The following is a 27,578-nucleotide window of genomic DNA, read 5'->3' on the forward strand; positions in this document are numbered from 1 at the left end:
TTTACTGCTTAGAGGACTTGTGCTTTTTTTCTGGTTTTTGACTCTGTTTTGGCTAAGTGATGCTTCTGTATAGCCGAGGGTGGTATTAACAGGATGGTAGATACTACCTTGTGGATGGTTAACTTCCTCTGAATAATGAACCTTTAAAAATTGTCTTGTTACATCTAACCAAGTGGATGGAGAAGAACTGTTTTTCCTGTTAGAATGACTTGCTAGTCTACTTCTTGTAAGAACCATCAAAACCCTAAGCGTGTATACCAGGATACTTAGATGTACTGGTATATTGTTTGTTACAATATAATTCAAAAAGCAGAAATTAAAAGTCTTAAAGCACTATGAGATTGCATGTAAAATAGCCAGATGTGTCTATTACTTAAATATTTTTATTTAAACTGGATCTTAATCTGTTTTCTTTGAGGTAAAATTATCTTTATAGATGCCTTTTTCTGTATTTGTGTTGATAGAATTTAGGCCATGTTTTGTATGTAATATTCCTGACACTTCTGAGCCCTTAATATACTTTCAATAAATACTAGTTATAGTTTGTCATGCATTTTTTCATTGTTTCACTTTTTCCTGCCTTAGAGTTAATGTTTTTGGAGCTAGAATGTCCTTAGGAATCATACAGTAGAATTTCTGCATTTTATAGATGAGAATGAGGTTGTGACTTGTTTAGAATTGTTTTTTTTCTGCAGATGTAGATTTGAAAGGAAATAACAAAAAACGAACAAAAAAAAATAATTGTGCTTTTGATTCTTAGTATTTTTCTTGTTCTAACATTTTTCCTGTTTTAATGTTCTTCCCCAAGTAAAAATTTTAAGGAATGGATAGTAGTTTGGAATTTTGTAGCCTCTGTAACAGAGGTCTGCAAAAATTTTATTTCGGCAGTATAAAAAATTGAGTCTTCATTCCCAGTATGTGTATACTTATTTATTGTAAACTAGATACTATAAATTATGCTCATAATAAGACATTAACCCGGGCGTGGTGTCTCACACCTGTAATTCCAGCACTTTGGGAGGCCAAGGCGGGCAGATCACCTGAGGTTGGGAGTTCGAGACCAGCCCGACCAACGTGGAGAAACCCTGTCTCTACTAAAAATACAAAATTAGCCAGATGTGGTAGCACATGCCTGTAATCCCAGCTACTCAGGAGGCTGAGGCAGGAGAATTGCTTGAACCTGGGAGGTGGAGGTTGCGGTCAGCTGAGATTGCACCATTGCACTCCAGCCTGGGCAACAAGAGCAAAATTCCATCTCAAAAAAAAAAAGACATTAACAAAAAAACAATGTGATAAGGATGAAAAACATTTTTGAATAATTTAAAATGTATTAGTTCCATGTTTTTGATCCCACTTAAAATATTAGTAATTTGTAAAATAAGAAAAATGTGATTGAATGTCACCACTTAAAAAAATTTTTTTTTTTATCTGAAGTATTTATCAACTCATGGGAAGTTGTGAGAATAGTACAGGGAGTCCTGTGTCACCTTAATTCAGCTTCTCCCAGTTGTAACATCTTACGTAAGATACCATATTAATAACCTTAGACTAGGAAACTGATACAATATTGTTAATATTCAGATTTCATGTTTTTAATGCGCTCACTTATATGTATATGCGTGTGTACAGTTCTGTGCAATTTGATAAAATTTTTGTAGATGCCTTTAGATGCGTATGTACAGGTAGATTTGTATCACTGCCATCACCACAGTCAAGATATAGAACCACCACTGCCAAGAAACTCCCTCATGAAGCGCAAGGTTCCCTCCTACCTCCTTTTCCCTATTTACTGGCAGCCACTAATTTTCTTTTTACTCTATCATTTTGAGAATGTCTCATAAATGGAATCATACTGTATGTAACCTTTTGCGATTGACTTTTTCACTCAGTATAAAGTCCTAGAAAACCACCCAACCTATCTCACGCAATAGCTCATTTCTTCTTATTGCTGAGTAGTATTTATTGTATGAAGGTAGCACAGTACATAGTTTAACTCTTCACCTGCTGAAGAACATAAGAGCTATTTCCAGGTTTTGGCCGTTAACTACAAAGCTGCTGGGAATATTTATGTACAGTTTTTAGGTTTTCATTTGTCTGGGATGAATGACCAAGAGTGCAATTGCTGGGTCATATTGTAAGTGTATGTTTAGTTATGTAAGAAACTGCCAGACTATTTTCCAAAGTGGCTATATGTTTTCACCAGCAATAAATGGAAAGTTACATTTCGTATTAAAGTTTCTCTATATCCTTTCCAGCATTTCATATTATCATTATTTTATATTTTAACGGTTCTAATAGTATTGTAGTGATAATATTGTGGTTTTAATATGCCTTTCCCTAAATTAACTGTTTCCCTAAGGGGCAAATGGGATTGTTTTTTAGTGTAGAGTTTTGAGGATTCTTTATATATTCTAGGTAGAAGTTCTTTGCCAGTTATGTGGTGTGTAAACATTTTCTCTGCATCTGAAACTTGTCTTTTTATCCTCTTAATAGATCTTTCACAGAACAAAACTTTTGCATTTTCATATAGTCATCTGTTACTTATTTTTTTTGAAACAGGGTCTAACTCCGTTACTCAGGCTGGACTGCAGTGGTACAATCATGGTTCACTGCAGCCTCTACGTCCTGTCAAGTGATCTTCCCACCTCAACCTCCAGAGTAGCTGAGACTACAGGCCTGCACCACCACCATGCCCAGCTAATTTTGTTTTTGTTTTTGGTAGAGACAGGGCCTCGCTGTGTTGTCCAGGCTGGTCTTGAACTCCTGGCCTCAAGCAGTCTTCCTGCCTCAGCCTCCCAAAGTGTTGTGATTACAGGTGTGAGCCACCGTGCTGAGCCATGTAATGCATTAATCAATTTTTTTCTTTTACGAATTGTACCTTTTTTTTTTTTTTTTTTGAGACAGAGTCTCACTGTGTCGCCCAGGCTGGAGTGCAATGATTTGTTCAACCTCCGCCTCCCGGGTTCAAGTGATTCTCCTGCCTCAGCCTCCTGAGTAGCTGGGATTACAGGCGCCTGCCACCACACCCGGCTAATTTTTGTATTTTTAGTAGAAACAGTGTTTCACCATGTTGGTCAGGCTAGTCTCGAACTCCTGACCTTGTAATCTGCCTGCCTCGGCCTCCCGAAGTGCTTGGATTACAGATGTGAGCTACTACAACTGACCGAATTGTACTTTTTGTGTCAAGTCTATGGACTCTTCAGCCAGTCCTAGGTCCTGAAGATTTTCGCCTGTTTTCTTCTGAAAGTTTTATGTTTTACAAAATAATCACTTTTTTACCTTATAATTTTTGATAAAGCACTAATATTGGTAACAGAGCAATTGCCAGCTCTGCCGTTTTCGTTCTGCTTGCATTTTTTTCTTTATTTTTGATGTATTAATAATATGCATAATATGTCCTTCTTTGTAAAAATCTTTTAAGGATCCATTTGTCCGTTTGTAAGTGCTGTGATAATTCAAATGAGATCTGCAAATCTACTTAGTTGGGCACCCGTAAGCTGCAATGTGTTGCAGTATACCAGAAGGGAACGAATGAGAGGACATCACAAGCCATCCCTCAGGGTGTGCAGCTGCCACCTTTCCTTTAGGAAACATTTATGTACTGTATTCATTGTCAGGAAAATAAACCCCCCTGAGTATTTTAAGCTAGAAGAGGTTTAATGCAAGGTATTAGGTGCTTACTGAATTATTAGAAGGGCCAAGCAGCAGGTTTTAAGGTGGACTGCCACATTTGACTCCAAATCAATCAGAGGTTACCCACAAGGAGAGCTCTGAAGGCACCGCTGGGGCGGTGCTGGAATCTGGAGCTTGTGCTGTTGCTGTCCTTGCCTCTGGATACTCTAGAGACTGGAGAATGGACCCGTAGTTGCAATCCAGGATTAGGAAGTTGGGTGAAGAAGCCTCTACTGCTGCCACCACTACCACACTGCTTCCCATCACCCAAGATGAGAAAACCCATGCTGTCCATTAGGTTTTCAAAACTTGCTCATCTTATAAACGGAAAGTTTGTACCCGTTCACAAATATTTCCCCCTTTCTCCCACCCACCGGTTCCGGCAACACCATTCTACTCTGTTACTCTGAGTTTGGCTTTTTAAATTTTAGATTCCATGTATTAGTGAGATCATGCAGTATTTGTCTTTTTGTGTTTGATTTATTTTACTTAGCATAATGTCCTCCAGGTTCATCCATGTTGTTGCGAATGGCAAGATGTTCTTCTTTTTTAAGGCTGAATAATAATCTGTTGTGTGTGTGTGCATGATATGGTTTGGCTCTGTGTCCCCACCCAAATCTCATGTCGCATTGTAATCCCTAGTGTTGGGGGAGGGACTTGGTTTGAGGTGATTGGATCGTGGGGTCGGATTTCCCCTTTGTTCTTCTTATGATAGTGAGTGAGTTCTCAGAAGATCTGGCTGTCGTCATTTGAAAGTGTGTAGCACATCCCCCTTCCCTCTCTCTCTGCTGCTGGCCATGTGAAGGCTGTGCGTCCTTCCTCTTCACCTTCTGCCGTGATTGTAAGTTTCCTAAGGTTTACCTGGAAGCAGAAACCTGTACAGCTCGCAGAATTACGAGCCTTAAATCTCTCTTCTCTGTAAATTACCCAGTCTCAGGTATGTCTTCTAGCAGTGTGAGAACAGATTAATACAGTGGAGATATATATAAAATATATTATATATATAATAGATAGATATATATTATGATTTCTTTATCCATTGATCTTTTTTTAACATCCAGATACATAATTTTAATTAATTGAAAAACATTAAATCTATGGAAATCCATGAATCTACAGAAGAAAATGCTCATTTGACATCATTTAAGGTGACTCTTAAATCAACTCCTTACTTTGAAAACTGGTATTTAAAGGTAAAGAATTAAGCCTTTGTACTACTTGGTGAATGTCTTGACAAAAAAAAGAAAAAAGAGTGAAGCCTTTGTTCTAACTTCCTAGCACTGATGATTTTGAGGAATTTAAATTGTATTGTATGTGATATTGTTTCAGTTGAGTAGGTAAATCTTCTTGGTTTTTGAGATGCATCCTGTGAGCCTGTTCTCGGTTCCTCCTATTCAAGGCCCCCTGTGGCTGCGTGGACCATGGCTCTTTGCCTTGCTCTAGCTGAGATATCGGAGCTGGTTGGAGGTGGGTGATGTTGGGAAGGCCAACAGCCTCAAAGCCCTCCTGCATCACATCCCTGTACAAGGTCCTCTGAGTAGGCAACAGGCTTGCCCATTCTACTTAGTGAAGTATACCGGCATGTCCCCAAAAGTCACTGATTTTTTCTTTAACAGCCTGGCTGTTAAGGAAATAGCTGTCATCATCTGATCTCTTTTATTTGTGTCCTGAAGAAAGGTAAAAGTCTCAGGAGTGTGGACTCTGACTAGCCCCTGCAGCTTCTCAGGGAACAGAGATTGTAGCCATTGTGTATAGTTCCTCACAAACCAAACTCACAACAGCACGTTATGGCTATTGTGAATAATGCCACAATGAACATGGTGGTACAGATAATTCTCTGAGATTGTGATATTATTTACTTTGGATATATACACAGTAGTGGAATTGCTGGATCATTTGGCAATTATATTTTTAATTTTTTGAGGAACCTCCACACTGTTTTCCAAGATGACTGTGTGAATTTACATTCCCACCAACGTATGCAAGTGTTCCCTTTTCTCCACATCCTCACCAACACTTGTTATAGTTTGTCTTTTTGATAGTAGCCATTCTGGATGTGAGATACCTCATTGTGGTTTTTGTATGTCTTCCTTTGGAAAAATACCTATTCTGTACCTTGCCCATTTTTAAATTGGGCTTTTTTACTGTTGTTATTGAGTTGTATGAATTCCTTATATATTCCGAAAAATTAACCTCTGTTTGGATATATGGTTTGTAAATATTTTCTCCCATTTTGGGGTCTTTTCATTTTGTTGTTTCCTTAGTTGTGCAGAAACTTGTTAGTTTGACATAGTCCCACTTGTTTTGCTTTGTTGCCTTTGTTTTTGGTGTCAAATCCAACAAAAAAAAAGAAAGAAATCATTGCCAAGACCAGTGTCATGGAGCTTCCCCGCTATGCTTTTTCTAGTAGTTTTATGGTTTCAGGTCTTATGTTTAAGTCTTTAATCCATTTTGAATTGATATATGTGTATGTATAACATAAGGATCCAATTTCATTCTTCTGCATGTAACTATCCAGTTTCCCCGAACCATTATTGAGGAGACTGTCCTTTCCCCCTTGTATATTTTTGGCACCTTTGTTGACAATTAGTTTACTGTATATTTATGGGTTTATTTCTGGGCTATTTTGTTCTATTGGTCTCTACCTGTTTTTATGCCAATCCCATACTGCTTTGATTGCTATAGCTTTGTAATGTGGTTCAAAATTAGGAAGTGTGATACCTTCAGTTTTGTTGTTTTTGGTCAAGATTGCTTTAGCTATTTGGGGCCCTTTGTGGTTCCATATGAATTTTAGAATTCCTTTTCCTGGCTGAGCATGGTGGCTCACGCCTGTAATCCCAGCACTTTGGGAGGCTGAGGTGGGGGGAATCACGAGGTCAGGAGTTCAAGAGCAGCTTGGCCAACATGGTGAAACCCTGTCTCTACTAAAAAATACAAAAATTAGCCGGGCATGGTGGTGTGCGCCTGTAATCCCAGCTATTCGGGAAGCTGAGGCAGGAGAATTGCTTGAACCCAGGGGGTGGAGGTTCCAGTGAGCCGAGATGGTGCCACTGCACTCCAGCCTGGGCAACAGAGCAAGACTCCATCATGCTCTGGGGACAAAAAAAAATTGTTTTTCCTATTTCTGTGAAAAATGCCATTGGAATTTTAATAGGGATTACCCCAAATCTATAGATTGCTTTTAGTAGTATGGACATTTTTACAAAATAATATTCTTTCAATTCATTAACATGGGATATTTTTCTGTGTATTTGTGTCATCTTCAATTTCTTTCATGTACATCTCTATCCCTTCCTTGTTTAAATTTATTCCTAAGTATTTTATTCTTTTTGATGTTGTAAACAGGATTGTTTTCTTTTACAGATAGTTCATTGTTAATGTATAGAAATGCAGTTAATTTTTTTTCTATATATATTTTTTGAAACAGGGTCTCACTCTGTTGTTCAGACTGTAGCACAGTGGCATGATCATGGCTCACCGGAGCCTTGACCTCCTGGGCTCAAGTGATCCTCCTGTGTCAGCCTCTCATGTAGCTGGGACTATAGGCACACACCATCATACCCGGCTAACCTTTTGATTTTTTGTAGAGATAAGGTCTCACTTTGTTGTACAGGCTGGTCTTGAATTCCTGGATTCAAGCGATCCTCCTGCCTTGACCTCCTAAAGTCCTTGGATTACAGGTGTGAGCCACTGTGCCTGGCTTCAATTAATTTGTGTTTGTTGATTTTGTATCCTGCAACTTAACTGAATTTATTTTATTTTATTTATTTGTTTGTTTGTTTGTTTATTTATTTTTGAGATGGAATCTTGCTCTGTCGCCCAGGCTGGAGTTAAGTGGCACAATCTCAGCTCACTGTAACCTCCACTTCCTGGGTTCAAGTTATTCGCCTGCTTCAGCCTCCTGAGTAGCTGGGATTACAGGCACCTGCCACCATGCTGAGCTTAATTTTTATATTTTTAGTGGAGACGGGGTTTCACCATATTGGCCAGGGCGATCTGGAACGCCTCACCTCACGTGAGCCACCCGCCTCATACTCGCAAAGTGCTGGGATTACAGGTGTGAGCCACAAAGTCCAGCCTGAATTCATTTGTTAGTTTAATTTTTTTTGGTGGAATCTTTAGGGTTTCCTATATATAAGATTATATAATTTAAAAACATACAGTTTTACTTCAGCCTTTCCTATATGGACTTCTAGTACGTGTCAAATGGAAGTAGTAAGAGTGGGTACCCTTTTCTTGGCTGATCTTAGAGGAAAACCTTTAAGCTTTTCAGTGTTTAGTATGACCTTAGCTGTGAGCTTGTCATATATGGCCTTAGTAAAGCTCAAATTTTAACTTTAACATAACAAATACATGTAATCTTCTAGGATTTTCTTTTTACTCATTGCCTTGATCATCTTACTTTTAAGGGGTACATGTACTCCACTTTGAATTTAATACATTTTGAATGATTAAGTGTTAGGAACATAGATCTGGTATGATTTTTTTTCCAAGTTTTTTTTTTTAAGAGACAAGGTCTCACTCTGTCACCCAGGCTGGAGTACAGCGGTTGTGAACAGAGCTCACTGCAGCCTGGAACTCCTGGGATCAAGCGATCTTCCTGCCTCAGTCTCCCGAGTAGCTGGGACTGCAGTTGCATGTCATCATGTCCAGGTAAGTTTTACATTTTTTGTAGAGACAGAGTCTTGGTAAGCTGCCCAGCCTGGTCTCAAACTCCTGGCCTCAAGCAATCCTCCTGCCTCAGCCTCTCAAAGCGCTTGGAATTATAGGCATGAGCCACCTTGCCTGGCCTCCAAGTATTTAAATTTATCCAAAATTTCTGAAACCGTATCTTTTTTTTTTTTTTTTTTTTTTAACAAATATGTACAAATGTAAAATGTTGTTGTTTGGGGAAACACTCATCAAATTCAGTCAACATAATTCTTTCCTTACTGTTAGGACCTGAGCCTTGTCACTGTTTAACACCTGCGTTTTTCCTAGCTTTCCCTGGAGAATAGTATAAAAGGTTGGGTCTTTTCCTAGAACCATGCTTTTGTGCCTGAAGTCATATAGCCAGAGTCATCATTATTTTGGTATATTTTTGTTGAAAATAATTAAAGCTTGATTTGTTTTATTGTATACTTTGGATTTTATTCCTGGATGGAGCAACTTTTGGCACAAAACTAAAAATGAGACATGCAAAAATTCTTGCAAAGACTAGTTTTATATGGTCTGTGATGGTGATCAATTTAAAATCCAATAAAATAAGTTGTATGAAAAATTTTAGTGTGTGTTCATGTGCATTTTTCCAGTGAGAGGTTTGTGGTTTTTATCAGATTCTCAGGGCAGGGCCCAGGACACAGGAAAGATTAAAAATGGCTCCTCTAGAGGCATAAGTTACATCAAAGACATTTGCCAAATCACTTCAACACCAAAGCTTCTGCCATCTGTCACATACCCTCTCCCTGATTTCCATCCTGTGTCTGTAACCTTTCCTTAGGAACATTAAAAGTATAATTTATTGTTACCCAAGTGTTTAGGAATGGGCCAAGAAGCAACACAAGAGTTCATTATTAGAGGAGAAGGGACACTTGGAAGTCAGTTATATTACCCTAGTAATCATTTTTTAAGAAGGATGTTAATACATTCACATGTGGTTGATGGGATCCTGCAAAACAATAGGCTCAATGTGTCAAGATATGTTAAAATGTTTGTAATCTTGAGGGCAATATATTAAACTTTGGGGAATGTCTTTGTCAGTTCTGGCTGCAGTAACGAAATCCCATAGACTGGATGGTTCATAAACAATAGAAATTAATTTCTCATAGTTCTGGCAGCTGGGAGTCTGAGATCTGCATGCCAGCATGGTTGGATGCTGGTGAGGACCCTCCTCCAGGTTGCAGACTTTGGACTTCTCTGTGCATCCTCACTTGGTGGAAACAGAGCTAGTGAGCTCTCTTGCCTCTCCTGATTTGGGCACTGATCCTATTCATGAGGGCTCTACCCTCATAACCTAATTACTTCCCTCAGGCCCCACCGCCTGTCATCACTTTGGGCAGAGATGTAGCCATACGCCTAACAATGGGCATACATTCTGAGAAAGGTGTCCTTAGTGATTTCTATCATTGTGCGAACATCATAGAATGTACTTACTCAAAACCAAGATGGTACAGTTTGCTACACATCTAGGCTGTATGATATAGTCTCTTGCTCCTAGGCTACAAACCTTTACGACATGTTACTGTACTGAACACTGTAGGCAATTGTAACAAATAAGTATTTCTATGTTTAGATACTTGTTTAAATACTTTTCTATGTTTAGATACTTTCTTGTATCTAAACAAAGAAAAGTACAGTAAACATAGGGCATAAAAGATTGAAAAACCTACATAGGGCACTTATGAATGGAGTTTACAGGACTAGAAGTTGTTCTGGGTGAGTCAGTGATGGTGAAGTGAATATGAGGGCCTAGGATATTACTGTACACTTTTATATGACTGGCAATACAGAGGTTTGTTTATATCAGCATCATCTCAGACACATGAGTAGTGCATTGCCCTTCAGTGTTACTATGGCTACAGTGTCACTAGGCTTTTGGAAGTTTTCAGCTTCATTATAATCTTGTGGGACCAATTATAATCAATCATTGATATAACACCATTATACACCCACAATTTTATATAAATATGTTGGATAGTCACATCTGTGTCACCTTTTCATATAATTTTACACTCGTTTCCTAACTTATGGCCTCTTCTCATTCACCAAAGCCTACATGGAATATAGCATGGTGAAAAGTAGAAATGTAAAATTTTTCTTTCAAAGAAAATTATGCACAGAGATCTCAAATATCAGGAGACAGAAGGAGAAAGTGGTTTTGGTTGAAGTAGAAAGCAAGAAGATCCTTTTTGTATATTTTTATTTTCTCTTAGACAGACACACACACACACACACACACACACAGTAATAATAGAGAGTAGTGAGGGTGGCTGGGGTGGCCGGGGGCGGTGATTCGCGCCTGTAATCAGTCCCAGCACGACTGTAGTCCCAGCTACTTGAGAGGCTGAGGCGTAAGAATCACTTGAATCCAGGAGGTGGAGGTTGCAGTGAGCTGAGATGGCACCATTGCACTCCAGCCTGGGCGACAGAGCAAGAGTCTGTCTCTAAATAAATAAATAAACAAACAAATCTGCAGTTAACATCATACTTAATGATGAATGACAACATTTTCCCCTAAGGTCAAGAGTAAGACAAGGTTATTCTAAAAGTATTCAACATTGCCCTGGAGGTTCTAGTGCTTGCAAATAAGGCAAGAAAAACAAACAAACAAAACAAAACAAAAAAATACAAGGCATGTGAACTGGAAAAGAAGAAGTAAAACTCTTTATTTGCAGATGATGTAATAGTGTGTATAGACAACCCTAAAATAAATTCTTCAGAATCTAGAAAAAATGATTAGAATAAATGAATTTAGCAAGGTCACAGGATTATAAAATCAATGTAAAATGAATTTATTTCTATATAATAGCAAAGAACAATTAGAATGTAAAGTGAAAATTAATACACATGCCATACTTGGGAGGTTGAGGCACGAGAATCTCTTGAACCCAGGAGGCAAAGGGTTGCAGTGAGCTGAGATTGCACTACTGCACTCCAGCCTGGGCCACAGAGTGAGATTCTGTCTCAAAAAAAAAAAAAAAAAAAAAAAGTGAGGGCTTCAGAAATAGACTGATGAAGGGTGCAGTCTCTGAATCTTGATTCTATTGTACTTCAGGTCAAGTTATTTAAAGTGTCCAAAAATAACATGGGTAGCCTTAGATTCTACATGTATAAAATGAGAAAAAAATTTCCTTTAGAGTTATGAGGATCAAATAAGATGTAAAGGATGCACATAACATAGTGCTTGTGCTAGGCAGAATAAGAACCCTCCAAAGATGTCCACACCCTACTCCCTGGAACCTGTGCTTGTTATGTTCCATGGCAAAAGGAATGAAGGCACTATATGAAATTAAAGTTGCTCATCAGCTGACCTTGTAATAGGGGGGTTAGTCTGGATTACTGGCTGGGCGTAATGTCATCACAGGGGTCCTGAAAAGTGGAAGCAGAAGAGTCAGAACCAGCAAGACGAGACGCGGGATGCTCACACCTGGAATCCCAGCACTTTGGGAGGCCGAGGCGGGAAGATCACTTGAGCCCAGGAGTTTGAGACCAGCCTGGGCAACACAGCGAGCCCTTATTTTACAAAAATAAATTTAAAAAATGAGCCAGCCATCCCTGAGTCAAGGAAGTGGGGCGGCCTCTAAACTTCTAAAGCCAAGAAAATGGATTCTTAGCTGACATCTTGAATTTAGCTGTGAGACCTGTTTTGAACTTCCGACCTCCAGAACTGTAAGATAATATATGTGTGCTGTTTAAAGCCACTACATTTGTAGTAATTTGTTACAGCAGCAATGGGAAACTGGTATAGTGCCTACGACATACATATTGGTAGCTAAATAAACATTTTATTTCTTAACAACCTGCTAACCTTAACCCTTGTCTACTACAACACATCTAGTTTCCCTTTTTCAGAGAAAAAGGTGTCCATTTTCTTTTCACTTGAACCCCAGAAGGCTGTTTCTTTTACATTTTTCTTCACCTCTCATTTTCAGTTCTTTTCTGTTTCTTTTTCTTTCCCACTACCTTGAAATATGCACAGAGCTGCCTTGTCTTGGGGAGTCCTCTGCTTGAGTCTGCTTTCCCTATTAGTCACCACACTACAGTCACCCAGGTGAACCAGACAACCTTAAATGTCTTCAGAGATATCAGATGATTTTTACCTTAGAGTCTCACTCCGCAGCCCAGGCTGGAGTGCAGTGGCGCAATTATGGCTCACTGTAGCCTCAACCTCCTGTGCCTGAGCAGTCCTCCCACTTCAGCTTCCCAAGTAGCTTAGACTACAGGTGTGTGCCACCACACCTGGGGGCTTTTTAAATTTTTTTTAGAGACAGGATCTCACTGTGTTGCCTAGGCTGGTCTTGAACTAATGAGCTCAAGCAAACTTCCCACCTCCGCCTCTCAAAGTGCTGGGATTACAGGCATGAGCTACTTCTCCTGTCAATTTTAATTCTTTATTGGATTTATTATATGTGATATAAACTACTGTAAGTATTTGAGTGCATGTCCTCTAATAAACACTATGTTGGTTGTGGTGAAGTTAGAATAGTATGAGAGGAGTCACTTCTCTGAAGGATCCAGTTGTAGACAATTAGCAATTTATCAGACAGTTAACAAGCAACAAATACCAAACATCAGATGGCTTAGTGTCAGAGTGAGTGATAGAGACAGTAGGTATCACAGGAAGGGCAAAATAGAGGTCATTTTAGACTGGAACAATATCTGACAGTGTTGTGAGAGTGATTGAGTGAGGAATGTGCTCTTAAAGGAATTAATGGAAATTGGTTTTAATAAAATCTACATTATTAGAAACAAAAGTTTACCAGTTAATTTTTTTTTTTTTTTTTTGAGAGAAAGTCTTGCTCTGTTGCCTAGATTGGAGTGTGGTGGTGCAGGGTTGGCTCACTGCAGCCTTGACCTCCCAGGCTCAAGCAGCTCTTCCCTCCTCGGCCTCCTGAGTAGCTGGGACTACAGGCATGTGCCACTAGGCCTGGCTAATTTTTCATTTTTTGTAGAGACGAGGTCTCCCTGTGTTGCCCAGGCTGATTTCAAATTCCTGGGCTCAAGCAATTCTCTTCCTTGGCCTCCCAAAGTGCTAGGATTTGATGGCATGAGCCACCAAACCTGGCCTTTTTTTTTTTTTTTTTTTTTTTATTGAATTTTTGATGTTGAGGAAAGACTCGTAGAATTTAAATAAATTATAAACTTAAGTTGCAATAAATTGACACATTTGTCTTGATAGTCTCAAGTAGAATGCATGAGATAATTCCTTGTGTTGCCTTGAGTGATACATACTGTTTTTTTAAATTTTAATGCTGGTATAAGAATCACAGTATGTTTTGAAGCCTAGTATGATCTAATCTAAGGTTATTGTGCTTTATGTGCTAAAAATATTGGCTTTGATTACATTTTTAAAGAAAAGTATCACATGGCCTAAGTAAAGACAATTAGGTTAGCCTTGTTTTTAGAGAGGATAATTAGAGTGTGGGTCAGGAGAACATATAAGATACAGTATAACTGGATTTCAGCTGGAGATTTTGCAAAGTTTCTCTCTGACAAGGGAGATAATGTCAGGTGAATAATGTTGGCTGGCTGACCATACAATTAGGTGGAAGTGTGATTGGTTGAGGCATACCTCAAAAGTCAATGAGTAATGAATTGGTGACAACTGGAGAGAAATTTCTAGTGGCATGTGGAAATTCACTATTTTTTGTAATGATGTGAATGAAAATGTTGAGGCTATGTGTATCAAATTTCTGGATGAAATGAATTTTCTAGGGTTAACTGAATGGAAATAGTATTTCTGAGTGAAATAGTGGGTGAATAGTGAATTAGCCGTGGCTAATGGGATAACTTACTGTGGAGCTGGATGTGAAGTTTCATATATGGGTTAAAAAACCAACTGCACAGTTACAAGAGTGAGGGAGATGTGACTGAATACAAACAACTTTAATATTTTAATTAATAAACTCAATTTGGATATAAAATGTGACTACCAGAGGGCTTCACAGAATCATAGTCTAGACTAATAGAAGGAGGAGGTTGAGAAGAGGGAGAGTGCTAGTCTTACATTACTCTGCAATGTACATGATTCTGTACACAATGCTACACCCAGGGTATTGTGTTCAGTTCCAGTTGTCACAATTGAAAACGATTCAGGGCCAGGGGCAGTGGCTCATGCCTATAATCCCAGCACTTTTGGAGGCCGAGGCGGGTGGATCACCTGAGGTTCAGGAGTTTGAAATCAGCCTGGCCAACATGGTGAAACCCCATCTGTACTAAAAATGCAAAAATTAGCAAGGCCTGGTGGCTCACGTCTGTAGTCCCAGTGACTTGGAAGGCTGAGGCGGAGGCTGCAGTGAGTCAAGGTCACACCACTGCACTCCAGCCTGGGCAACAGAGTGAGACTCCGTCTCAAAAAAAGTAAAATAAAATAAAGAATAAAGAAATAAAAATAAACCCAGAAAATAACAAGTGTGAGCAAAGATATGGAGAAATTGGAACCTTACACATTGCTTGTGGGAATGGAGAGTGGTGCACTTGCTGTGGAAGACAGTTTGGTGGTTTCTCGGTTAAATGTGAAGTTATCATATGACTCAAATATTCTACCCTAGGTATATACTCCCAGATAATTGAAAACAGGTATTCAAAGAAACACTTGTACATGAATGTTTATAGCAGCCCTTATTTATGTTAGCTAAAATGTAGAAACAACCCAATGTCCATCAGCTGATGAATGAGTAACTGAAATAGGGTATATCCATGCGATGGAGTATTATTCAGCCATAAAAATGAAGTACTAACTGTTACAAAGTGCATGAACCTTAAAAAAAAAAAAAATCACATATTGTATGATGCCATTCATATGAAGTATCCAGAGCAGGTAAATCCATAGAGACACAAATTTGTGGTGTGGTTACCAGCAACAAGGAAGAATGATGACTGCTTAGTATGCATATGGGGTTTCCTTTTGGGGTGATGAAAATGTTTTGGAAAGAGAGAGTTGTTGGTTGTAAAATGCATGTACTTAATGCCACTCAATTGCACACTTTAAGATGGTTAGTGGATTTTACCTTCGTTTTTAAAAAGTGTCAATACATATAGATTAATTAAATAGCATTGAGAGTTTACAAATAAGTCTTTACATTTATGGTTCCTTGAATTTTTTTAATTAAGAATTTTTTTTCGGACAAGGGCACCAAGACAATTCAGTGGGGGAAAAGGGTGATCTGTTCAGCCAACGATGCTGAGACAACTGGATTTCCACATGCAAAAGAATGAATTTGGGTTCTTTTCTCATACCATACATAAAAATTAACAAAATGGATCATTGACCTAAATGAGAAAGCTAAAATTATAAAGTTCTTAGAAAATATGAGCAAATCTTGGTGACTTTGGGTTAGGCAAAGCTTTCTTAAGACACCAAAAGCACAGACAACAAAGGATTAAATATTAGACATAAATTGGATTTCATCAGAATTAAAAACTTTTGTGTTTCAAAGGGAGACTATCAACAAAGTGAAAATGGGAGAAAATATTTGCAAATCGTGTCTAATAAGGGACTTGTACCTAGAAAACTCTACAACTCAGTAATAAAAAGATGAATAGCCCAATTAAAACCCCCAATTAAAATGATGATTAAATTGGTGAATTTTATGGTATATGAATTATATTGCAATAACAACAGTTAAAAAATGAGTCACCTAGAGTATGTTCAGAGAAGATTCCTAGTCTTGTGACGGGACTCAAATTGAAATCCTTCTTTTCTCCATCTTCCCCCGTAACTTATCTCAGTTGTACCTTTTATACTGACAAGCTTGTAAACATTACTTCTGTAACTTTGAAGTCACTGGTGCTTTATTTTTATGTTGAGCCTAAATTTTTTATGTAAATACTCATTGTAGAGCTGAGTAGTAAGTTATAGGCACATCCTTTACTTGTTTAATGTCATGACCCTGTGCCAATAGAAGAAAGATCTCGTATTATCAAAGTCAATGGATTTTCTTTCCCTGCAATCCATCGGTTGTTAAAAATCATGTCATATTTTTTTCCACACTTGAATTATGACTTTCTTGAATAATTCGTCCTCCCCTTCTGCCCTGCCCACTCTCCCTGACCGCCCAACCACCATATCATGTTGGTTGTTTTTGGCTGCAGTTAACAGACTCTCCAACGATAGGTGCCATCTGATTTCCCTAACCTTCTCTTACTGCTAGTAGCTGCTGTAGCTCCCAGCATCTGTTTCTCACATTGTGCTAAAAGGCAGGAAGAAGGGAATAGAAGACGTTGGGGGCTGCTGCTTCTGGATCTTCCCCTTTTGTAAACATACTTCTGAAAAACTTTTAAAACTTACAGAAACGTTGTGACAATAGTAATGTGAACTCATCTAGCTTTCACCTATATTCATGAGTTATAAACATTTTATCAAGTTGCTTTTTTCTTTATCTTTGCCTGTATAACTAGTTGTAGATCTAGGGTTTTTATCTTGGTGAATCTTTTGAGAGACTTACAGATATCATGACTCTTTACCTTAAATACTTCAGCACATATCACCAAAGAAAAAGGAGTTTATCAATGTGATCATTTGTGCAACGATGATTAAATTCAGGAAATGTAACATTCATTGTTAATTGTTGAAGCAAATGCCAAGGCAGAATTATGATTGCACAAAAGTAAAAGGTGGAAGCAGGGTTGGACAGATGAGGCTGTCAGATTGTGATTATACTTTGTCTACCAGCTCCAGGGGCAGATCCGGAGTCAAGATGGTTCATTAGAGGAGTTTCTCATTGGGCAGAAATTGGTCTATACCACTACCTTTCTTAGTTATAAAACAGCTGGAGGCTGTCCAGAGAATGTGCAAGTCTCTTGAAAACTAATGCCAACACAAATAAAGCTAACAGCTAGAGCTCTCAGTTTACCCGTCCTCCTCACACCTGCCAGTGAGTCTTTTGGATGTGAGTGGTGCACCTCCACGTCCACTACAATATAATACTATTGTCCAGTATATAGTCCATATTCACATTCACTATTTGCCCAATAATATTCTTTATGACAAATCCCCCACACCCCCCATCAGATCTCTCATCTTATCCTTGAGGAAAGTCTTTCAGGAAGCTTCCCAGATGACTTGCCTGTATGTTTCATTGGTTTAAACCAATCACTGGCAAAGGAGAGTGGGATTTTCAGGATTAGTTCAGACCTGTAGGATTCATCCCATGGGTTTAGGGGAGAGGCTGCCTTTCCTAACAGGTGCTTAGGAAATCAAGTGACCAATAAATAAATAAATAACAAATAAAATTGAATCTCTTTAGCAAGGCCTAAGGGAGGAAGGCTGTGGATATATAACCAGCAACATTCTGCTGCAGTTTTCTGTTGTGTGTCTTTTATTTTTAATTGAAATATGCGTTCCTGTCATTAAGCCAGCTTGCTAATTATTCTGTCTTTTGAACAGAATCCATTCCTTTTTTCCTTTCATGGAACTCACTCGTTTTCTGTTTTAATGGGATGAATTATTGTCTATTCCTGCTGCACAGCTGCCATTCTGGGACTTCTTTTTCATTATACTCTTGGATTATTTCCACTGTTTCTTTTGTATCTCTTGTCAGACTTCATTGGTTTCCATCCTTGTTTCGCTAAAGGACTCCCCAAAATGATGTCCTGGAAATGTCTTCATTCTGCCTTCTCACTTGTTTAATCGTTTGGGATATATAAGTTTAAGCCAAATTATTTTACTTTGGAAATTTTTCAGACAGTGCTCTCTGTCTTGTACAGTTGAGAGTTTCTGATTTTAGTCAGATTCTTAATTCATATTTTTTTCCTCTCAAATTATTTAGAATCTTCATCAGTGAAAGTTCATAGAAATTGTCTAGATTTTTTTTCCACAGAATAGAGGGGAGGTCATTTGCTCTCATTTATTTTTAAGCTGATTCCCTATCTTATTTTGTACGTTTATTTTATTACTGATTTTCTTTTTTTGGGGATGATTTTAGCATCTATATGGATTGTCCATCTAATACCCTTGGCCTGTCTAACAGGTATTGCACCTGTTAGTAATTCTTCTCTTTCCTTTGCTAATTTTGTCTAGGCATTTAGTGCTTGTATGTTTCACGTGCTCCTTCTCAGCCCAAAGGGGGCAATTATAAGTGTTGCTCAGCCTGAAATCAGTTCCATTCCCCTTGCCAATGATTGGTTTAGGTATAGTGATACACAGGGGAAGTCTGCTGGGAGTCTGGTTTCCTAGAATTTATAAGGTATGCACCTTTTGGATATAGTAATGTAAGCTCATGATAATTGGAGCTGCTGTAGCCATCTTGGGTCATAGGGGAGAAAGTGAAATGAAGAATGACTCTTAACTCAAGATTAACTTGTCAAATGGAACTCTTGATCCCCAGCTCCCTCTCCATATTTTTTTGTTTCATCTTTCTAGTTGCTTGGGCCAAAAATCTTGCAGTTATCAATAACTTTTCTCTTTCTCTCACATCCCCCATTCAGTTCGTTAGAAGAACCTATAGGCTCTTCCTTTTAATTTTATTTACAGTCTTACTACTTTATTATTTGCACTGCTAGCATCCTCTTCCAGGCTGCTACCATTGCTTGCTTGGGTTACTGCAGTAGAGCAGTGCCTACCCAGAGAGTTTTAATTTTCTTTTCTTTTCTTTCTTTTTTTATTTTCATTTTTTTTTTTTTTTGAGATGGAATCTGACTTTGTCACCCAGGCTGGAGTGCAGTGGTGTAATCTCAACTCACTGCAGCCTCAACCTCCCAGGCTCAAGCAATGCTTCTGCCTCAGCCTCCCAAGTAGCTGGGACTACAGGTACATGCCATCACGCCTGGCAGATTTTTGTATTTTTTGTAGAAATGGGGTTTCCCCATGTTGCTAAGGCTGATCTCGAACTCCTGGACTCAAGCGGTTTGTTCACCTCAGCCTCCCAAAGTGCCAGTATTACACGTGTGAGCCACTGAGCCCAGCCTCTTCCTCTTCCTCTTTCTTTCTCTCTCTCTCTCTCTCTCTTTCTTCTTTCTTTCTGTCTTTCTTTCTTCTTTTTTCTCTCTCTCTCTTTCTTATTTTTTAATAGATGGAGTTGTCTTCTGTCAATCAGGCTGGAGTGCAGTGGTATGATCGTAGCTTACTATAGCCTTGAACTATTGGGATGAAGTGATCCTCCTGCCTCAGCCTCGTGAGTAGCTGGGATTACAGGTTCATACTACCATGCCTGGCTAATTTTAAAATATTTTTTATAAAGACCAGGTTATCACTATTTTGCCTTGGCTGCTCTTGAACTTCTGGCTTCAAGTGGTCCTCCTGCCTTGACCTCCCTAAGTACTGGGATTACAGGTATGAACCACTGTGCCTGGCCCAGAGAGGTTTCTTAGGGTTCAACTAGACAGACCTACGGATTGCCACAGACCACATTTGACATCAGATTCACTTGGGAGGATATGGGACAGGAAACACGGCTTACCATCAGGGAAGCTCCAGGTCTTCTCTTTGGTGGGAGTACTTGTAGCAGTCCACAAATAGAACAGCCAGAACATTCTCTGTGCCACTCCCTGCTTCTGGGTGAAGCCCAGCTGTGAGTAATGAGGCTCACATAAGTAGGTATATCACTAACATGGCTTAGGAGCCCCATCCTCCACAAGTTATTATTTCGCTTGACAACCATGAGCTTCCAGGATCCTGACAAGGCACATGGCCAGTTACAGGAGTCCTTACAGTAAGAGAAGCCCTAAGCTATGGCCAGCGCCAGGTGCTTTATAGTTCTCCAAGTCCTTTCGCAGTTTACCAGTGGGTCATTTTTACCATAAGCAGTGTTGCCTAGTAACACAGCTGACATTCTGCCTGTATGGTTTCCAGGGGAACAGAGGTAATAGCTGGGTTAAACTGAATCCAAACCCAGTTTCTCGTGCTGAAAGACAAGAGTTTTGCTAACAGTTCAGTCACAAATAGCCTCTTATCCAGAGGTCTCCCTGCTTCTGTGCTTCTCTACCCTTTGCTTGGTTTCAGCAGCCAGAGTGATTCTTTCAAATGTATGGTGGATCACATTACCTGCTGTCCACCCTGCAGTGGTTCTCTCCTTCCCTCGGAGTGCAGTTGTCTACAGGCCTTACCTGATCTGGCCCCTCTCGGCCTTTCTGACCTTTTCCCCTACGGTGTTCTTGCTCATCTGTTATGATGTTGCTTATCACCTTGCTGTTGCTCTAATATGCCAGATGTGTTTCCACTTTCGGGCCTTCCTTGACTCTTCCCGTGGCTGGAATGTTCTTACTCCTGATGTCCACCTGGATGACTCTCTTGCTTCCAATCTTTGCTCAAATGTCACCTTTTTGACAACTTGTATTCTGACTACTTAAAAATTGCAACCCCTGCCCCATCTCCCGCACTTGCCACTGCATGATTCTTCTCTACTTTTTCTTCTGATAGCTTCACAATCTACTTATTATAATATCTTGCTTATTGTCTGCCATTATTAGCAGTGGGGCTTCATGAGGGCAGGATTTTGCATCTATTTGGTTCATTGATACATATCAACTGCCTAGGACAGTGCCTGACACATAGTTGATGCTTGGGTTTTTATTTTTTTTCTTTTTATGTGGCTTAAACAAGGTAAATATCTACTTCCCATCTGTGGCTGGGGAGAGGTGGAGGGAAAAGTGATGTAGTTAACATGTGTCTTCCGTGTCTGGGCAGTTGTTGTCTTGTCAGGAGGAAGGAGGAAAAAGATCCCAGCCAGGAGGGTACATGTGCTCCTTTCCAGATGCCAACCTGCACTTTTTATCTTTGCTTGGCCAGAACATTGTCATATTGCCATAAGCAATTATAAGGAAAGGTGGGGAACGTAATGTTCAGGTGGCTAGCTATATCTATAGCTAAAACTTTGGAGTTCTGTTTTTTTAGAGGAGTGGGGAACGGATGTCAGAGTCCAATTTGATGCATATATATATAATTTTTATTTAATTATTATTATTATTTTTTGAAACGAAGTCTCGCTCTGTTGCCTCGGCTGGAGTACAGTGATGTGGTCTTGGCTCACTGCAACCTCTGCCTCCCAGGTTCAAGTGATCCCCCTGCCTCAGCCTCCCAAGTAGCTGGGACTACAGGCACACACCACCACACCCCACTAATTTTTGTAGTTTTGGTGGAGACAGGGTTTCACCATGTTGGCCAGGCTGGTCTCAAGCTCCTGACCTTAAGTGATCTGCCCACTTCAGCCTCCCAAAGTGCTGGGATTACAGGCGTGAGCCACCATGCCTGGCCTGATGCTTAATATTTTTAAGTAAGCCCATCCTTACAGGGGGCTTGCAACATTCTTAATCTTCACGAAACCCTCTTAAAATAGCACTTTTATTATCCCTTTTTTATAAGCATGGAATTTATGAGTAAATTTTCATGGGAAGACTGGTTTAAGTTGAGATCATGGCCATTTCTTTGATATAGCAATACATATGTTATTTTTTATTTCCCAACAATTTCACCCTTTTGTTTTAATGGCAACCAAAGCTGAAAACATGATTTGTAAAGATATGTGGGAATTGGAGCCAGATGAGGTAGAACCCTACCTTGTCAAAAAAAACTGTCAGGATTCTTCACAACTTTTATGAACTGAATTCATCCTGTTTTATTTTCTTTTTCCTCAAGTTAATGAGATGATCTTTGGTAAAGTCCATATTGCTGATGTATCAAGAAATAGATTATGAATTCATATATTGATTTTAATCTGAGTAAAATATAAACTTGAAAAAATAATTGTAAAAGTAATATTCTATCATGACTGCTTTTTTCGCACTGGCATCCTGTTTACAACAGTACCAGTTTTTGTTTTAGGTGAGAAAAACATTTCCATACAATCCTCACTCCTGAGGATTTTTTCTATTTCTTGGGAAATAACCTTTGAGAATTTTTTCCCCCATCACTCACTTTAAAATTATCTCCAACAAGTACTGTCTTATGAGGTTTTAGTTTAAGTCCCCAACATATGAATTACAAATGCAAGAGTGTTGTTACTTCTCTTCTTGGAATCTTTTTTTTCGGGGGGGATAGGGGAAATATATTTGTTTGAGGGAACCTCCCTGTCTCATTAACTAATCTCTTCTCCCCAATCTCCCAGCCCATTGTAGGATCAGGGAAGGGTTTTGCTCTTTTTCCAGCAGTTGGCTTGTCCTTGGTATCAATATTGCTTTGTGAAAAACTACCCTAAAACAGTCGTCTTTAAAAGACACAGTAATTTATTTTGCTCACAAATGTGAGAGTTGCCTAGGCTCCACCAGGCATTTCTCATGTGGGTTCTCTTGCAAAGCTACAGTCAGACCATGGCTTGGGCTGGGGTCTTCATGCGCATGTCTAACACCTGGCCTTGGAGGAGTCAAACAGCTGCGACTTTTCTAAATGTCTCTTGATGTGGTCTCTCTACATGGTGTGTGGCCTCAGAGTAGCTAGAATCCCAGCAGCCGTACGTGCATAGCAGTAGCTGTGTGGCGTTTTCTGACCTGCCTTAGAGGCTGGCACCACTTCTGCCACATTCTCTTTGTGGAGGCAGTCACAGACTGCCCAGGGTCAGGGGACATGGATCCAACTTTTGGTAGAAAGAGTGTTGAAGAATTTGCAGACCTGTTTTAAAACCACTGCTTGACTCTTCAACTGCTACCTGTCAAAAGTAGACCAGTTAGTACTAGTGAATTCCAGATCGTTAGAGAAGAGGGCTGTGCCGACTCCTAACCACAGTGACCCATCGTGTGGGAAATGCAAATGTACGTGCCTTTGCTGTTCATGTACGGAGGTGCTTGATTGATTTGAAACATTCATCAGTGATTTTTAATGAACTTATATCTTACCAGTAGTTCCAAATTTTCTTTTTGACATTGTACTTAATTCAGGACTCATGGAAATCAAGTCATCCCTCTCTTTAACCACCATATATATATATTTTTTCTACTCCAAGATACTGAGTACCTACATTGCATTAGACATCTTTAGATCGATCATCTTCTAAATGTCTCAATCTATTTTCCTTCCTTTTCAATTTCATAGTCACTGTCCTATGACAGGCCTTTATAATTTCTCATCTAATTATTGTCCTCTTTTAAGTCTTTCTTCCTCTAGAATCTGCCACTGTATATATCTTTCTAAAACTCAATTCTGATGATTTTGCTCCCCTGATTAAAAGTCCTCTTGGACTATCTAAATTCCTTGACATGTGCATTCCCATTTTTTGCTTTCTAGCTTTTTGACTTTATTTCTTGCCAATCCCTACAAGTGCACAATTTGTTCTAGCTATGCTGAATTTCTCAATGTAATCATAATTTACTGGGACATCTATTACTCTTTGTCTTCTTCTTTGTACATAGAAGCACTATTCATACCATATTCCTTTTTTAAAAAATCTGTTTTTCATATTGAGTACCTATCACTTAAGTTCACACTATATTATGGGTGGGAGATATTGAGGATTTCATAATATATTTTAATCTTTGCAAATAGTGTGAATATGGTAAATACACTAGAAACTTTTTGTTGTTTGAAATGATTCCTGTGATTTGACTAAGTATGGGAAGGATTTTTAAAACAAAGTTATTCCAAGTGAAAGATTTTAGTTCTCTAGTTTGGTTTCACATGTCACCGTTAACTAAGACATTTTTCCTTAATGCAGTTTATAGTTGATCTCTCAGATGTCACAGCTTTTATTTAACTGCGTTGCTGCCTTTGATTTAAGAAAAAGAAAAAAATCAGGCTTTTGCAACTATTTGTTGGTTTTCTCTGATTCCATTCTCTAACATTTCTTTGGGGCTCCCTGTGTAACTCAGTGACTTTGAAAGAGTAAATATTAATTTATGAAGCAGTTGACATTTTTTCCTTGTCATTTATAATGCTTCTTAGTTTCACAGGCTGACTGGCTTTCTTTACTTCTTTTCTTCCTCCCTCTTCCCCCTCCTTCCTTACAACAATATATAATAGCTTTATTAAGCTACAATTCATATACCATAAAATTTACCTTTGCAAAGTATACAATCCAGTGGATTTTAGTATTTTTACAGAGTTGTGTAACTACCACCACTGTCTAATTTCAGAACATTTATAGCACCCCCAGAAATAAATTTTTTACTTATTAGCAGTCACCCCCCTGCCCCACTAATTCATATTATTTCTATATATTTAGTCACAGACTTAACATTCTTAGTAAACACATGCATATGCGGGTGGTGGGAAGACAGAGGGAAAGGGAGAGTTGTTAAATTTTTAAGAATTGGCCCAATTGATAGTGGAGGGTTGACAAGTCAAAAATCTACAGGGTAGACTGGAGACCCAGGGAAGAGTTGCAATTCAGTCTGCTAGCAGAATTCCCCCTTCTGAAAAGGTCTTTCTCCATCAGGGCCTTCAACTGATTGGATGAAGCCCACCCTTTTGGAGGGTAATCTGCTGTACTCAAAGTCTACTGATTTAAGTGTTAATCTCATGTAAAAAATATCTGGACAGAAACATCTAGAATAATGTTTGACCAAACATGTGGGTACCATGGACTAGCCAAGTTGACACATAAAATTAATCACATGAGTATTTACTGAAATGTTTAAAGGTAGAAAAGTAGAAAGAGCATTGAATTAGGGAACAGGAGAATTACTTTCTGGTCTTGGTATTACCAGTGAGAGCTCTATCCATGGGCAAGTCTCTAAACATTTCTGGGCTGTAGGTTTCCCTATCTGTTAAATAAGAGGTTCATCTTGATCAGGTTTCCTTTCTTGAGTTCTTATATGGAAGCTTAATATTTAAACAAAAAAGCTTGAAAAAAACAAGCTAAGTCATCTCTAAGCCCTTTTGAACTTATTAAACACCTGTAATTGTTATGGTTCTGATTCTGGATTTGAGATTTTTAGCTGTGACATGCTTTTCTAGGAAAAGTAACACCTAGATAAGAATTTAGTGAAAGACTTGTAAATTCAGTATTCTTTCTACTTTTCTGCCTTTAAATACATAATAGATTAGCATTGCCCTAATTCAATTCTCTTTCTACTTTTCTACCTTTAAACATCTCAGATTGTCTGAGTGTGGTGGCTCACACCTGTAATTCCAGCACTTTGGGAGGCTGAGGCAGGTGGATCACTTGAGGTCAGGAGTTCGAGACCAGCCTGATTGACATGATGAAACTCCATCTCTAATAAAAAACAAAACAAAACAAAACAAAATTATCCAGGTGTGGTGGCACACACCTATAATCCCAGCTACTTGGGGGGCTGAGGCAGGAGAATCACTTGACCCCAGGAGGTGGATGTTGCAGTGAGCCAAGATCGCACCATTGTACTCCATCCTGGGCAACAAGAGCGAAACACTTGTCTCAAATAAATAAATTAAATAAATAAATAAAACAAATCTCAGATTACCCTCCAAAAGGGTGGGACAAGTAAAATCATTCTTGGCAAATTGAAATTTCTGTAAAAATTGGTATTGTATGTAGTTTTAATGATTGGAGTTTTTTTAGTGCTAGTGGTGGTACCTGAGAGCACTTTATTTTGTTCAGGCATGAATAATGCCTGAATTGAATTGTGCTAGTGCATGACTAATACTAAAAATAGCAGTCCTGAGTTGGTCTGTTACAGTAGGGAATAACAGACAATATCAATCTGTTTTAAATACCATAAAGATGATATTCAGAGCTGTGAGGCTGGATAAGTTGGAGTATAGATAGAAAGGAGGTCCAGGGACTGAGTCCTGGGGCATCCAACATGATGAAGTTGGGAGAATAAGAACTAGCAATGAAGATTGAGAAGGACTGGCCAGTGGAGGAAAACTTAGGCAGTGTGGCGTCCTGGATGCCACATGAGGGAACGGTTTCAAGGTCAACAGCATTTTATGTGCTGATTGGTTAAGTAAAATGAAGACTCTAAATTGTGTTAAGTACAACTTCATGCTAATAAAAATTAACATCAGACTTTAAAAGGTACACAGGGTATAAAGTAAAAATTTCTTTCTCATTAAAAAAAAGACAACTTTTCAGAGTAGTTTCAGGTTCACCGCAAAATTGAGAGGAGAGTACAGAGAGTTCCTATTTCCTCCCTGCTCCCACACATGCATAGCTTCCATTGTCCACATACCCCTGCAGGGGGGTACATTTGCTACAATTGATGAAGCTATATTGATACATCATCTTTACCCAGAGTCCATAGTTTACATTAGGTCTCACTCTTTGGTGTCATACACTCCATGGGTTTGGACAAACTTCTAATGACATGTATCCACTATTATAGTATACAGAGTAGCTTCATTGCCTTAAACATTCCCTGGGCTCCACCTGTTTATCCCTCATCCCCCCTGCAACTACTGAAGTTTTAATTCTCTCTGTAGTTTTACCATTTGCAGAATGTCATGGAGTTGAAATCATCCAGTCTGTTTTCAGGCTGACTTCTTTCACTTAGTAATATGCACTTAAGTTTCTTCCATGTTGTCTTCTTTCTTCTTTCTTCTTCTTTCCTCCTCCTCCTCCTCCTTCCCCTCCTCCTCCTCCTCCTCCTCCTCCTCCTCCTCCTCCTCCTCTTCTTCTTCTTCATTATTTTCAGACAGGGTCTTGCTCTGTCGCCTGGGATGGAGTGTAGTGGTGCCATTTCGTTTCACTGCAACCTCCACCTCCTAGGCTCAGGTGATCCTCCTGCTTCCAAGTAGCTGGGACTACAGGCATGTCCCACCATGCCTGGCTACTTTTTCTTTTTTCCTTTCCTTTCCCCTCCCCCCTCCCTTCCCCCTCCCTTCCCCTCCCCTTCCCCCTCCCCCTCCCTTCCCCTCCCCTTCCCCCTCCCCATCCCCCCCCCCCCCCTCCCCTTCCCTCCCCTCCCCTCTCCCCTCCCCTTCCCTCCCCTCCCCTCTCCCTCCCCTCCCCTCCCCTCCCCTCCCCTCCCCTCTCCTTTTTATCTGAGATGGAATCTCTCTCTGCTGCCCAGGCTGGAGTGCAGTGGTGCCAGCTCTGCTGACTGAAACTTCCACCTCCTGGGTTCAAGCAGTTCTCTTGCCTTAGCCTCCTGAGTCGCTGGGACTCCAGGCGTGTACCACCAAGCCCGGATAATTTTTTGTATTTTTAGTAGAGATGGGGTTTCGCTGTATTAGCCAGGATGGTCTCGATCTCCTGACTTTGTGATCCACCTGCCTCGGCCTCCCAAAGTGCTGGGATTACAGTCATGAGCCACCATGCCTGGTCATTTTTCTATTTTTTAAATAGAGAATGAATCTTCGCCATGTTGCACAGGCTGGCCTCAAACTCCTGGGCTCAAGTGATCTGCCTACCTTAGCCTCC

At 39.5% G+C, this 27,578-nt stretch overlaps 1 protein-coding gene across 8 annotated transcripts in view; it reads left to right on the forward strand.

The window, feature by feature from the left end:
- FRYL (FRY like transcription coactivator) overlaps positions 1-27,578 on the forward strand; it is a 287,021-nt gene that overhangs the window by 9,001 nt on the left and 250,442 nt on the right. For 3 of the 8 annotated variants that reach the window (XM_050790056.1, XM_050790053.1, XM_050790063.1), the window contains exon 1: positions 1,382-8,325. The exons of 4 other annotated variants lie outside the window; for them this stretch is intronic. The gene's annotated coding sequence lies outside the window, so the exon portion shown is untranslated. Of the gene's footprint in view, positions 1-1,381; positions 8,326-27,578 lie in introns of those variants that run through there. One more of the 8 variants, XM_050790057.1, reaches the window with a different exon arrangement.

Source organism: Macaca thibetana, chromosome 5 (assembly GCF_024542745.1).
Source record: "Macaca thibetana thibetana isolate TM-01 chromosome 5, ASM2454274v1, whole genome shotgun sequence".
In the NCBI taxonomy this organism is placed as follows: domain Eukaryota; kingdom Metazoa; phylum Chordata; class Mammalia; order Primates; family Cercopithecidae; genus Macaca; species Macaca thibetana.